The sequence below is a fragment of the Chelonoidis abingdonii genome, chromosome 9, assembly GCF_003597395.2.
Source record: "Chelonoidis abingdonii isolate Lonesome George chromosome 9, CheloAbing_2.0, whole genome shotgun sequence".
Classification (NCBI taxonomy): domain Eukaryota; kingdom Metazoa; phylum Chordata; order Testudines; family Testudinidae; genus Chelonoidis; species Chelonoidis abingdonii.
The window spans coordinates 74,878,433-74,891,703 of NC_133777.1; the positions used below are offsets into that span (position 1 = coordinate 74,878,433).

Below are 13,271 nucleotides of genomic sequence, written 5' to 3' on the forward strand. Positions count from 1 at the left end.
CCACAATTCACTGGAAAGGAAGGGTAGAGTGGCTTAGCTACTGCAGCACAAAGCACCATGGGGTATGTCCTCAGAGACACACATGGGTGCACAGCACAATGGAGGACAAAGCAACTCAGGCAGGGCTGTGCAGTTGTGGCTGCTCATACCCAGACTAAGCTGAGCCTGGGTGCTGAAGTTAACTCCGCAGTGAAGTTAACTCTCTTGTACCCATCGTGCAAGAGAGACCCTGCCCATCAGGGCTCACCTCCTCAATAAACAAGTCAAACAAAGGGGTGGGAAGCAATATGGGTGCGTCCTTTTGAATAAGCTCTGTAATGAAAATCGCAGTCAACCCCATAGGCTTTTAAAGACTGACTCTTGCTTTAATCGGAAGTGTGTAGACCAGAATTTGATTACAGATGATATGCTTTGCACAGCAAGACACCCAGCACATGCTCATCTCTGTGCTGGGGCAGAGGGGGTAGGTTTTTAGAGCTGAAAGGACTCCTGTCTATATACTGAAAGCATTTGCTGTGCAGTTGCTGGCAAAAGGCAACTGTCCCCAGAGAATGATGGAATTCACACGCCTGTCAGCCAGCCAAAAGCTACCTGTCCTATATTTGCATGTAGTGACACAGTGCCTGAGGACCTAAGGGAACTGGCAGCAGCCAAACATTCCACTTGCTCAATCACTTGCTGTCCTTTTCCCATGAATGCACCAAACAGATTTTAAAATGATCAGCTGGGAGTGAACCTCAGCACATATTAGGGTTTGTCTGCCCTGCAAACAAAAGACCAACAGCAGTGGGTCTCAGAGACTGGGTCGACTGACGGGCTCATAGGGCTCGTGCTGGGGGGCTAGAAATTACAATGTAGACATTCAGGCTTGGGCTGGAGCCTGGGCTCTGAAACTTGGTGAGGCGGGGACTTCTTAAAGCCCTGGGACCAGCCCAAGGATCTACATTGCTGTTTTAGCCATGTAGCACAAGCCCAAGCCGGTTGACTCAGGCTCTGAGACACACTGCCACATGCTGTATACATATACCCTTAATCCCCCAAAGTTTGACATCTTTCTCACTGCAGCATTGTACACTATTATTGGAAACAAATGGTTCTCTTCTCCTACCATGCCAGCAGAACCTCACCGATTTCAGTAGAGTCACTACTGACTTACCCCAGTGTAAATGAAAGAAAAATCAAGCTAATTTATCTCTGAATTTCATCTCCCTTCATCCCCAGAAAGATAGTTGGGGTTTCATCCCCTTATGTCCTCATATCCCTGATGATCCATAGTTTGCCCTGGACCACCCTGATGGCAGGGGTGTTCTGTCCCACTTGAAGAAGGCTTTAGTTAAAAGGAAACTGTTGATTAAATGTATCATGAATCAAAGAGCTACAGATAACTCACACAATGGGCAGGATCTTCTGATGGGGAGTAAGGGGAAAGGCTTTCTGTCTCCTTCAGTCCTTGGGCTGGCTAGGGGCACAAATTAGAGCACCCACAACGGTACAAGAAATGGAAATAAATGTTTTAAAACTCTCGAGTGCAATGTTCAAAGACTAAAATACTCCACTATTGTTCTTCTGTAAAACATGGCATAATATAAAATGCACCAAAGTGAGTGTGTTATGAAGATTTTATTGGCATGGTTCTGCCATGCAGGAGTGGTGGTGCACATAAGTTATAGAAATATTATGTAAAGATTTTGTTTTAATTGGGCTTCTCTTTTTGTATCCTGGCATCTCTAAGGCCAATTGCCTGAAGTACAGTAGGTAAAATCCTGGCTCCACTGAAGGCAATTGAAAATTCCCATTGACTTCAATGGGGTCAAAATGTCACTGCATGAGTCTGCTTGTCCACAGTTGAGAGGGAGCCATAAAAACCTCTAAAAACCTCAAAAATAACTTGACTGTATCTAAATAGTCACCTTTTAAAAACCCTTTTCCCCATTATGAGCAATTACTGTCCCTTGCCTGTCCTGGGTATTGGGTCAGGCTACTTTGGAAGGGATAGGAGGGGACATTCAAATTTGGGGAGAAGGAGGAAAAAATTTCTGTGGCAGAGTGAACAAAAAAAACCCAACCCAACTTGGCTATTTGAAGGGTTTTGGATTGTTAGAATAAGGCCTGAGGAGACAGATTAATGATCAGAGGGCAGGTGAGGGGGTCAAAGGTCATGTTGCTTATTGCATCATTGAAAGGAGTTTAGCTCCCACCGTGAAGGCTCTAAGAACCTAAACAGAAGAGAAGAGAAAGCGACATAATGAATTGCAGAGGAATGCAAGAAATGAATGCATCACATGGATGTCATGTCTGAATGTGCAACTGTGTGTGTGGCTATGTACGTTTGCATTATTATGTAATTATAAATGCATATATATCTCTGTATGTGTGTAAGTAAATCTTGGCAATGTCTGTTTTAAAGCCATTTCAGCTTGGTCTGCTTCCTTGTGTCCTGTTCAGCAGGATCCTTGCAAAGGGTTCCTCTCTTTTCCCCTTCTCTCTTCCCCTTCCTCCTCCTCCCATCATCTCTGCTGCCCAAAGTCATCCTTCACTCTCAAAAACTGACTTCTGTTTATGGAGCAGCTGGCAGCAACAGCATTCCGGAGCTGAGCCCTGGCTAAGAAACAAGCCTGCTTTTCCCTGAGCTGTCAGGAGCTTTTAGAAATAACACCCTCCTCTGAGGAAGTGAGAATAGCAACAGGAAAATAAGTAAAACCTATTATAAAACAGTTGTCCAAGAACTTAGGCACGGCGCGGGGTAGAGATCGATATGCTGTGAAGGTTAAATCTATTTTCACACTGTGTTCTATTTCACAGTTTAATGGTGTTTTAATGTGTCCGTCACTGAGCCCCCTTCATGTTTTGCAGGTAGAGCCTTTACAAAGGAGAAAGAACCTTGGCTTTACAAGCTTCACAGTAACATCTTATTTACCAGCTGAGATCTGACACTTTCCCTTCCTCTCTGAAGAGATGCCAGCATCTGACTATTATGTTTTAAAGACATAATGCGGTGTTGCCTTTACAATAATTTCAAATGATCTTTTTTTTTCAAAATCCTTTGCGGGAGGCTGGGAGCAGTTGGGGATGACGGGCCAGCATGAAGAGGGACGGAAATACCTAGGGAATGTTTGAACAAGCTGTATGTACTAGCCATGGGCTAATGCCATTTGCCTAATTTAGAACCCAATCCAAAATGGTGGCTTCCAAACTTTGGTGCAAATTCTTATGCTAATAGAGTTTGTCTCTCACTTTTGGAGAGCATGGACAAAGAAGCAGATGAACGAAAGTGAGGAGACAGGAAATCCAAGGAAAACCTGGGATGCAAAATGGAACAGGGAGATAGGGTGATCAGACAGCAAGTGTGAAAAATCGGGACGGGGATGGGGATCAATAGGAGACTATAGAAGAAAAAGACCCCAAAATGGGGACTGTTCCTATAAAATTGGGACATCTGGTCACCCTATAGGGAGAAAGCAGAAGGAAACACAATTCAAGGGTGACATTAGGGGAAAGGAGAGAAGGAGGGGAGGGAAATGATGCTAACATCCAGAAGCCAAACTGTCTTACACATGGCACAGATACTATGCTAGCTGAGCTGTTTGAGAATTAGGTGTTTTCTATCCCTAATACTTAGCATAGGCTGCCCTCTGGCTTGACTAAAAACCCTGTGTGTTTGCTTTTAATTAAACCACTTGGGTTTCAATTACTGGGGAGGAGGGGACGGGGAAATGGCTTGCAAGCTCCGGCCACTGGTTACCGTTTGTCCATCGCCTAAAAAGGTAAAGTGCTGTGTAAATGTCAAGTGTTGTTGTTTATGTTACAGCCTGCCTAGTGCAGGAGCTTCAACACACCTCATACTGCAAGACATTCAGCCATTCCCTGCCTCTTGGCATTTGCATACTATGGTGAGGAGTATGGGGCATAGAGGGGTCTGTTTTTTCACAGGTACCTCTAACTGTATCTGGGCTCTTCCACTAGGCAGGAGTTTCCCCATACATTTCATAGGACAGTTTAAAATTGCTTTCTTCAGGATGAACATGCCCCAGACCTCTTTGGGTCAAAGTCATCAGGACCATAATCAGGCCTAACCCTCACCAAAGCCAGAGCAGTAATGCCTGCTGAAGCCACCTGTTAATCTTGCCCCATCTCTCTTATACTCACTTTCCTCTATTTATCTAGAATCAGTCTTTTCTCTGTCCTTTCCCATAATGTCATCCCCGGTGTTATGAGAGCCTTCTTCTCTGCATCGCCTGCTGCCTGGAACACATTCTGACATCTCCCCATATAATTTCAAATCTCATCTGCAAACACCTACTATCTCTTTGTCCATGTCTCTTCATTTTTCTCCCACCTATTTAATGCTGGTGAACATGATGGGATGTACAGTTTGTAGGGCAGGTGATATCAAAATGAGAGTCTATATTGTTTTATATCTTACTTGGAAACAGCTGTTAAAAAATCCAAAGCTTACCCCTGTACTGGTGACTTTGCTAGAGTAATATACATTTGTTCTTTCAAGTCCATCGTGGGTTGGTGCTTTCCAGATTGATTATTGACCTGCAGAGCACTGACTTGGCTTAACCCACGTGTCCCACTGTACCAGACATGTCTGTAATGTGTTTTTTGGCTTTGCTGCCTTGCGTGTTCTGAGTTCTTCTCTTCTCCTCCTTTTCATTTTCCATTGTTGAAACAACAGTCTTCTGGTGAATGTGGAGCAGAACTAGTCCTGTATTGTGGGGCCAAAATAAACTCTGTGCTTACTGTGTTTTCCAACCCTCACAAGGTAAAATACCAACTCTATGAGCTACTGATCTCCTGATGGGAGCCTGTGGTCTGGAAATCCAGTGGCAGACTTCCCGAGACAAAACTCCTTCTTAACCGACATTGCTGAAAGTTAATCTAGTGTCCTTGCGAGTTAGAGGAGCCAATGGGCTGATAAAATAGCTTCAGCAGCAATCAGATTTTTTTTTTCAGCCTGTTTTTCCAGTTTAACTTTGCAAATGCAAGATATTCAAACTTCAATGGGTCTAACCCAAAACTCCAGATCCAAAAACTGAATCCAGATCCAGACTTTCCTAAATAGTCAGGGTCTTTGATCTGGCCCTTTATAAAGTGGAGACCTGGGTCTGGAATTTGGATCCTGCATTTTGGCTCTACTCTGTACTTTTGGGTGCTTATTCCAACTGAACTGGACCAGACCACTGAAGCCTTTGAGGGTTTGCTGTTGTTTAGAGGAAACTTGCATTGCAAGCACAGAGATATGGTTAAATTAACACACTCAGAAGTGAGGCTGCCTTTCTGAAAATGCAATCATAAACGTATGACCCAGACTATGTGAGTACAGCTTGATGTGACCTAGGCCAAATTTGCCTGCTAAACTCCAAACTCACAGATTAAAATGAAAACTTAAATCTGCTGGGTAGTGTATATTAAAGTATTTCTTTATCAGTCAAACTATACAGAAACACAACTTGAATATCCTCTGGAATTCCATCATCAGTATATCTTGGGTTAGGAGGCTAGGAAAAGAGAGAGGACTTGGCAAGAGAAAACTATGAATAAAACAGAAGGCCCATTTTTTGCAACCACAAAAGCTTGTCCATTTCTCTGTTTTGCAGCTGACCTCTGTTTTTATCTCACTTAAAAGTAACATTTCTTGAGGTGGTTAATGCACCCATGTTGCTTGATTAAAAACTCCTCTTTTCTATAGACTCCCTGTAGAAATACTTAAGGATCCAGCTAACAGACCAGAATAAACTTAAATGTTAAGGAAGGAATAAGAGTAGGGTGGCAGAGATGTTGTGAAAACTAGTTAATCCCCAGAGGGATGGAACGTGAGGGTTTACTAATTTTTAGAGAGTTACAGAAGCCAATAGGTGCTCCTATTCAAGGGAATTAAGATATTTTCTGGCACTTAGGTGGAGCCAGGTTGAACCATCTACTGAGATTGAACTCCAACGTTGTCCTATACTGAGAAGCTCTCTCTACTGCACAGTGGGTTCCTGTGGGTTCCTGACTACTCACCCAGGCTGGGAATTCATGGAGAAGATGCTGGCGTGGAAGCCATTGGTAGAGATAGACTTGAGAGCCCTGGGCAGCTCCAGGCTGGGAAGGAGGATTGGCCATGCTGTGAGTAGATGTGCGTAGTTGAAGGGCATGAGGCTCGTTGGGTGCTAGAAGAGGTGAATGCTTTGGTGCTTATCTAGGGCAAGCATGGTTCTAGTGACATGACTTTAATAGTCTGTGGAAATAAGTCATTCATAGCACATGATTTATTTATTGAATGTTCCTTCATTTTCTGTTCACAAATTTGGGGATAGCAGTTTGCAACTTTATCAAATGTATTTTCTCAACCTTATGCAATGGATAGCTTTTGTATGAATAATTATGGATCTCTAGATTGTTCTTAAGCCGTTAGTTGAGAGTTTGTGGGACCAGATTCTCAATGGGTATAGCTCCATGGAAGTAGATAGCCAATATCCAAGCTGTGTTGGTTCATTTCCATTCCACTATGACACATGGTACATTTCTGTTTCCTGACTTGAAGAGTACAACTACGGAGTCAGGTTTCTGGTGCTGATAATCACCTTCCAGAGTTCAACACCTGCTTTCTCAACATATTCTCTAAAAGTCACTTTAATTTGGTTCCTCACAGAATATTCTCTCCCTAAAATTCTCACACAAAACAAGAACCATGGCAGCACCACCATTTGTGAGGCCATTCAGTTGTATTCAAATATTCACAAAATAGCAACCCAGGTCTAACAATCAGTGTTCTTTGAATTCTAATGCAGCATACACATGATCAAGAAAGCTGATATCTCACCATTGAGTCCCAGTGCTTTAATTTAAGAAGCTCCCAATAACCAGGGATGTTGTAGTGGTTTGCAGTTTTATGCCACAAGCAGTTATCAGTGTAGGTTCCACTAGACAGTAGCTATAAGACCCACTTTTGCATCAGACAAATAGCTTAATCCTTGTTCTATGACGTCTCAGTTGACTAAGATTTTGGTATTTTTCAATTTCAAATGTTCAGATACGTCTATTAAGTTATTGAAGTGGAACAAATCAATGTACGACCCTGTGTTAACTGTTTGTCTACAGTCAAAGAATGAGAACTTTCTTTTTGCAAAATGAAAATTGACAAGCCATTAGTGTAAACTTCGTTCTAATCACATTCCATACATATTATTTACATTTGCAACAATGGAACTGACATAATTTGAAAGCTATCTGCTGTAAACGTGCAGCTATGTTTTACTATCACACCTTTAAAGCTGGTTGGTGACAATGGGACAGTTCATACTATTAATCAGCATCATGCATTGCAGACTAGACCATTGCGCCAATTGACCTTCTTACCCAAGAAACTTCCATCGAAGCACAAGATTCAGTACAAAATATTTTGGTGAAATCCTGATCCCACTGAAAGCAAATGGACTTTGCCACTGAGGTTAATGGGGGCAGGATTTTATCCTTTGAGCTGCATCTGAGAGAGTAGTCTGCAGCAGGTATAAATCAAAGGAGCTGTGCTGATTTAACTAGCTGGAGATCTGGTCCACTGTCTGAAACAGGGTGAAAACCTCATGCCCAGGTAGAATTGGCACAGACTGTGATGTTGCAGTGAAATTGTTTGGAGGATACAGCTGCACAGACCAATATGTAACAGCCATGCCCTTTACACAACACAAAGAACAAGTAAGGAGCTGTTTTGGTCGAAGGTCAGAATTTCAGTAATGTCTCTACAAACTTCAAGCACCCATTGCATTCCACTCCTGTAGTGTTTTGTTTTCATTTCAGACCCCCTTGAAACCATATGTAGCATCTCAAAGGTATTTCCTAGACCGGGAATGTAATAACTAAATAAAGTCAGAAATCTCCTTTAAACACTTAAGAAAATATAAATTGTGGTGCAGGGAATGTTTTGGCTCATTGAGCTTTCTCAAGTGGGTACTCTTGACTTGCTTTCTGGAACCGCTGCAACACCCTGTGAAGCCGCTTTGATTTCTAGCGTGACTAGATTCTTGCTTATTTTCATTTTCCAAACTATTTGCTGAGATACTTCACCAGCACTGCATACCTGGCAGCTAAGTCAGCAATTGCTGTTCTATGCTAGATGGTTAAAAGGGAAGTTGTCAACTAGGTTTTGGTCTAATCTAATATTTAGACTTGGCTAAAAGCCTAGACTATGATTTGAAGTTACTCGATTTAATACTGCTGAATTAGATCAGGATCTGGCCTGTGATGTTTGTTGTTATTTGAGTTTCAGTATCACCTAGAAGCTCAATATTACTATCTGGGCCTCTGTTGTACAGACGCATAGCAAGAGATGGCCCCTGTAATGAAGAGCTTATGACCTACATAGACAAGACATACAAAAGAAGTGTTTGTTTTCATTTCCATATTCTAGATGGGGACGTGAAGCACAGAGAGACTAACTGACTTGTCCAAAGTCCCACAGGAAGTCTGTGGCATAGCTAGGAATCTAATCCTGCAAGACCATCCTTGAGACTTGTTTTCAAGTTGTTTTAATTTTTTTCATTTAAAACTCTCATCCATTAGTTACCTTTGCATTTAATCAAATGTACACCATTAACGACATGAAGATGGAGAATTAACATGCTACCACAAGTGGCAACAACAGCACAATGCCATAACAAGATGCAAACAGTTTGAAAAAAAGCACATTCCCAGCCAGGCTTCCCAAACACCCTATGTTTTACGCAGAACTCCGGTTTAACCTCTTTGTTCAGGCTTCTGCCAGAGTTGCCTGAGATCTAAATATTCCCCTGTTGTGCGGTGAACCCAAATTGCAGCCGTGCCATGGTAGTGCCTGGGAATGCAAAAGTGAAGCCAACTAGAATCAGCGGTGAAACTGACTAGTCTAGCTCTGTTTTATAAGCAGAGTTGAAAGGCAACGATGTAAACAAAAGCATAAATGGTGATACCAAAGTACATTTTTAGCCATCTTTAAATGTCAGAGTAACAAAGGTTAGAAAACAAGCATCACTTTGTTTTTAAAGTAGTGTCATGTGACATTGATCCCATCCTGACCAGTTAACATTGTTGAAATTGGCTGATGTGGGTATTCAGTTACAGTTTGGATGAGCCATTTTTACTTTTCAGCCAAGGGAGGATCCTATATTATGAAGTTCAGGGGAGAATGAACATCCTACGTTTTGTTTAAGTAAAGGGAATTATTTATTAACAAGAAATCTTGTTCTGGGAATAATTCCTTCCAGTTTTTCCCCCTCCCACTGTGCCCCCTTTACACTAACTTCACAGTCTTAACAGTGATTGCAAAGGAGCAGCCTCACATAGTGGCCCAAACCTTGCTCCAGGAGCCAAGAGTTGTAATCTAATACAAAGGGAGGTCTAAGCATGCCAAATGTAATTACACAGCTAGAATTTAGACAGAATGCTGGGGCCAATAGCTTCATAGAATCATAGACTTTAATGTCAGAAGGGACCATTATGATCATCTAGTCTGACCTCCTGCACAACGCAACCCACAGAATCTCACCCTCTCACTCCTGTAACAAATCCCTAACCCAGTGTTTCCCAAACTTGGGATGCTGCTTGTGTAGGGAAAGCCCCTGGCGAGCCGAGCTGGTTTGTTTACCTGCCGCAGGTCCGGCCAATCGTGGCTCCCACTGGCCGCGGTTCGCTGCTCCAGGACAATGGGAGCTACTGGAAGCAACAGCCAGTACGTCCCTCGGCCAGCGCCGCTTCCAGCAGCTCCCAATGGCCTGGAGCAGTGAACTGCAGCCAGTGGGCGCTGCGATTGGCCGGACCTGAGGAAGGGGCAGGTAAACAAACAGGCTCTGCCTGCCAGGGGCTTTCCCTACACAAGCAGCATCTCAAGTTTGGGAAATGCTGCCCTAACCTATATCTGAGCTATTGAAGTCCTCAATCATGGTTTAAAGACTTCAAGCTGCAGAGAATCCTCCAGCAAGTGACTCATGCCCCACGCTGCAGAGGAAAGCGAAAACCCCCAGAGCCTCTGCCAATCTGGTCTGGAGGAAAAATCCTTCCCGACCCCAAATATGATGATCAGCTAAACCCTGAGCATGTGGGCAAGACTCAGCAGCCAGACACCCAGGAAAGAATTTTCTATAGTAATTCAGATCCCACCTCCCATCTAACATCCCATCACAGGCCATTGGGCATATTTACCGCTAATAGTCAAAGATCAATTACTTGCCAAAATTACGCTATCCCATCATACCATTCCCTCCATAAACTTAGCTTCATTCTGGCAAAGGAATACTATAGAATTTTGAGTGAACAGATGTTGTCAAGTCTTAAGATTTACATTTCCTACAAAAGACTGCACCTTCTACCAATGCACCACAGCATCCTCTTTCACCATGAGTTACATACCAAACTCCAAGGTAAGAATGCCACCCATGAAATCACTGGGACCATCCTGGCTTTGTCCTGTAGGTGTCCCATCCGGCCTGACCATGTCTGACCCTTCTTTATCTTGGGGGTTGGGGATCTAACAAGACCAAATTCAAAAGTGTGGTTTCCGTAATAGCTGGTCTTTTTGCTGGAAATACAGGTTTTTTTTTCTCCACTAAATTGATTAAGAATGAGGAATTGCTCATAGACATGGGTTTCACAAACTGGGTATGACACATGGCCTGACTGAGAATGAAGCTAACTTGAAAGTCAGTCTGTTCCTTCGCAGGCTGGCCATGTGTGTTCCCAGGAGGATTGTTGGAGAGAAACTGTGTCCAGTGCATTCTGGACTAGTGTAATCCCCATTTCTAATTAAGGTTATTTGCAAGTCCACTTATCTGACATATGCATACAGCACAAAATAAAGCAATGAGAAACCAGTAATCTGCAATGAAACTTTGTTTTAAAATCCCTTCTTTTATCTCTCCCTCATTTAAACTCCAAGTGCCTATAGCACAAAGGACTCCATGACAATGCTATCCTTTTGCTGCAGAAGCTTGTGGCAGTTTCAGTTCACATTGCTTCTCATCTTCAGCCTATCCTGCCGAAGAAAAAGAAGAACCTTCTCTAAGGAATGACCCATTCAGTCACTGTGGGCTTGATCTGGATAGGTGCTGAATGTTGTCAAATCCCATTGACTTCAGTGGGATTTGAGAATGTTCCAGCACCCAGCAGGATCTGCTCAGCTCCTTACAGGACAGTTGACAGCCGTATGTTGTCAACTTGATGTTCTCTCAGATGAATGGTATTTTCATTCTGGAGTCATCCACAGTATATCTGGACTGGACTAACCTGCATGACATTGAATTGTGTTAAAAATATTAGGTATGTAGAGCAGAGATTTCCAAATTATTATTATTTTGTTTAGATGAGTGGAGTTGAAATCTTTCTTACAGCTTTTAAGGTTCGCGCCATCCAAACATCTGATTATTTAGGAACATTCTATAAATAGCCTCTGCTTTTTACCAAATCTGCTTTGCATGTAGATGTGAAACTGCTCTCATCTCCATCTACTTCAGTTGGCACCTTTTAGTAACTTCCAGTTCAAGTGCTTGCTGATGTGATACAAGTTTCTGTCTCTTGGCAAAACCCCAGGCTGGAGAAGAAAATAACCCTATCTGAGTAAGCGGAATCCCTTTGCTTTGTGAACTGGTCAGCAGCGGAGACAATGAAAGGGAACCAGTATTGCCACAATTTCACTCCAAAGCCATGAGGTGTGGAGAATTTTTGGAGGGAAGTGGTGTCTCTGTTTGGCTTGCCTTCTGAGTTAAAAGAAGTTGTTCTTGTTATTAATTTAAATTACATTGGAAAATAAGTCTCCAGTTACAATTTTGCGGGTCTTTTTATTTTTAAAATAAATATCTATACTGTTGTCGAGTGCCATGGAATCATCTCTGAGAACTGAGGGCCAGGTTTTGATCTCACACCAGTGTAAATTCTGGAGTAAATGCTTTGACTTCATTGGACTTACAATCAGCTTTACTGGACCTGGACACCACTTACCCAGAGATCAAGCCAAGTAGTAGCATTGGTAGTGTAGGTTTCCAACACACCACACTCTGCCAATGCATCTTGACCTTGCTTTGGTGACCAATCTGTCAGATTTATATGGGCGTTTCCTTTCCTATATTGAATCAGGTCTTGTACTAGTTGAGTGACAGCTTGGGAATGCTAGATCATGATCTCAGCCCACAGAGGACATGTCTCCTCTGTGTTATAGAGTCTTCTACCAATCCAAAGTTAGTCCCTTCCCCAGTGCATACCCAGTATTGGCAACAGCAAATGTACAAAAATCGCCAGTCAGGCCTCCCAAGTCATGAGCTGGGTTTTTTTTAAAAAATGTGTTTTGATTTTTTTTAATTTGCCTCCTGGTTTTGAGCCTCTGTGAGGCATTTTTCTTCACATTTCCAAGCTTTTCCCAGCACCAATGAGGGACAGAAACTTTATTTTTTTAAAAAAATTTGAGATTCTAAGCCAGTTTCTTGCTTCCAGCAGCTCAGGCTTTAGGAAAAGCTCAAAATATTGAGACTCATAATAAAATCATGAGAGTTGTCTGCATTGCACGCCCCTCCAAAACCATCCTCTGATTTCCCTACCCAAGCATATGTGCTTCTGGCCTTCATTCTTGTCTGGTAAATGGCCTGTGTTTTTGCCTGATCTGGGCATAATTTAAAAAGAAATAAAAATTGTGCCTAAGCGCACAAAAGCCCAGGTTGTTCACCAGACATATTATGACTGTTGTTCTTAAACTTTTTACAAAATCAGGTCCTACTTATCTCAAAGCAAATGCAGTTAGTCCACAGCTTTCCATGTGCTAGAGAGTGGTAGAGATCTATGATTAATGAAATAGGGGACACACACATTCTGACGTCTCTCAGAAAAGTGGAGGAGCTTATTTCTATAGCAAGGGCTTTTGCCGATGTGGAAAGACTGAAACCGGAGAGAGAGACATGTGAGTCCCACCAGAGGTCCAAGGAGGAACATGGACCTTGTCCTGATTACCCTGTTGCCCCATGCGTCCTTGTCCCCTCTTTCTGACCCTCTCTCCTACCTGCTGGAAAGGGAATGAGGCAACTGGTCGGCTGCTTCTTCCTTTCCTCGTGCCTCCCTTCCCAGGAGTTCCAGGCTGGCCCATTGCGCACCTTAGGGGAAAGAGCACTAAGAGCAGAGGAAGAGGAAACAGTCTTTGTCTTTGTCAGCTCAAGCAGCCCTGGATAGCCAGAAGAGGTCACTTCAGGAGAAACCTTGCTCATCCCTGCTAGGTGTGAGAGACTGGCTGCATTTGGGGCTGGAACAGGCACACAGGGGACTCTCAGAGTTCA

The 13,271-nt window shown here is 43.0% G+C and overlaps 1 long non-coding RNA gene across 1 annotated transcript; it reads left to right on the top strand.

Annotated features, from left to right (window-relative positions):
- The first annotated feature begins 4,697 nt into the window (after nucleotides 1–4,697).
- LOC142047285 (uncharacterized) lies at nucleotides 4,698–11,650 on the top strand. Its single transcript, XR_012656466.1, has 3 exons — nucleotides 4,698–4,768; nucleotides 5,981–6,114; nucleotides 11,545–11,650. It is a non-coding gene; the product is annotated as an uncharacterized LOC142047285 (long non-coding RNA).
- Nucleotides 11,651–13,271: the final 1,621 nt, after the last annotated feature.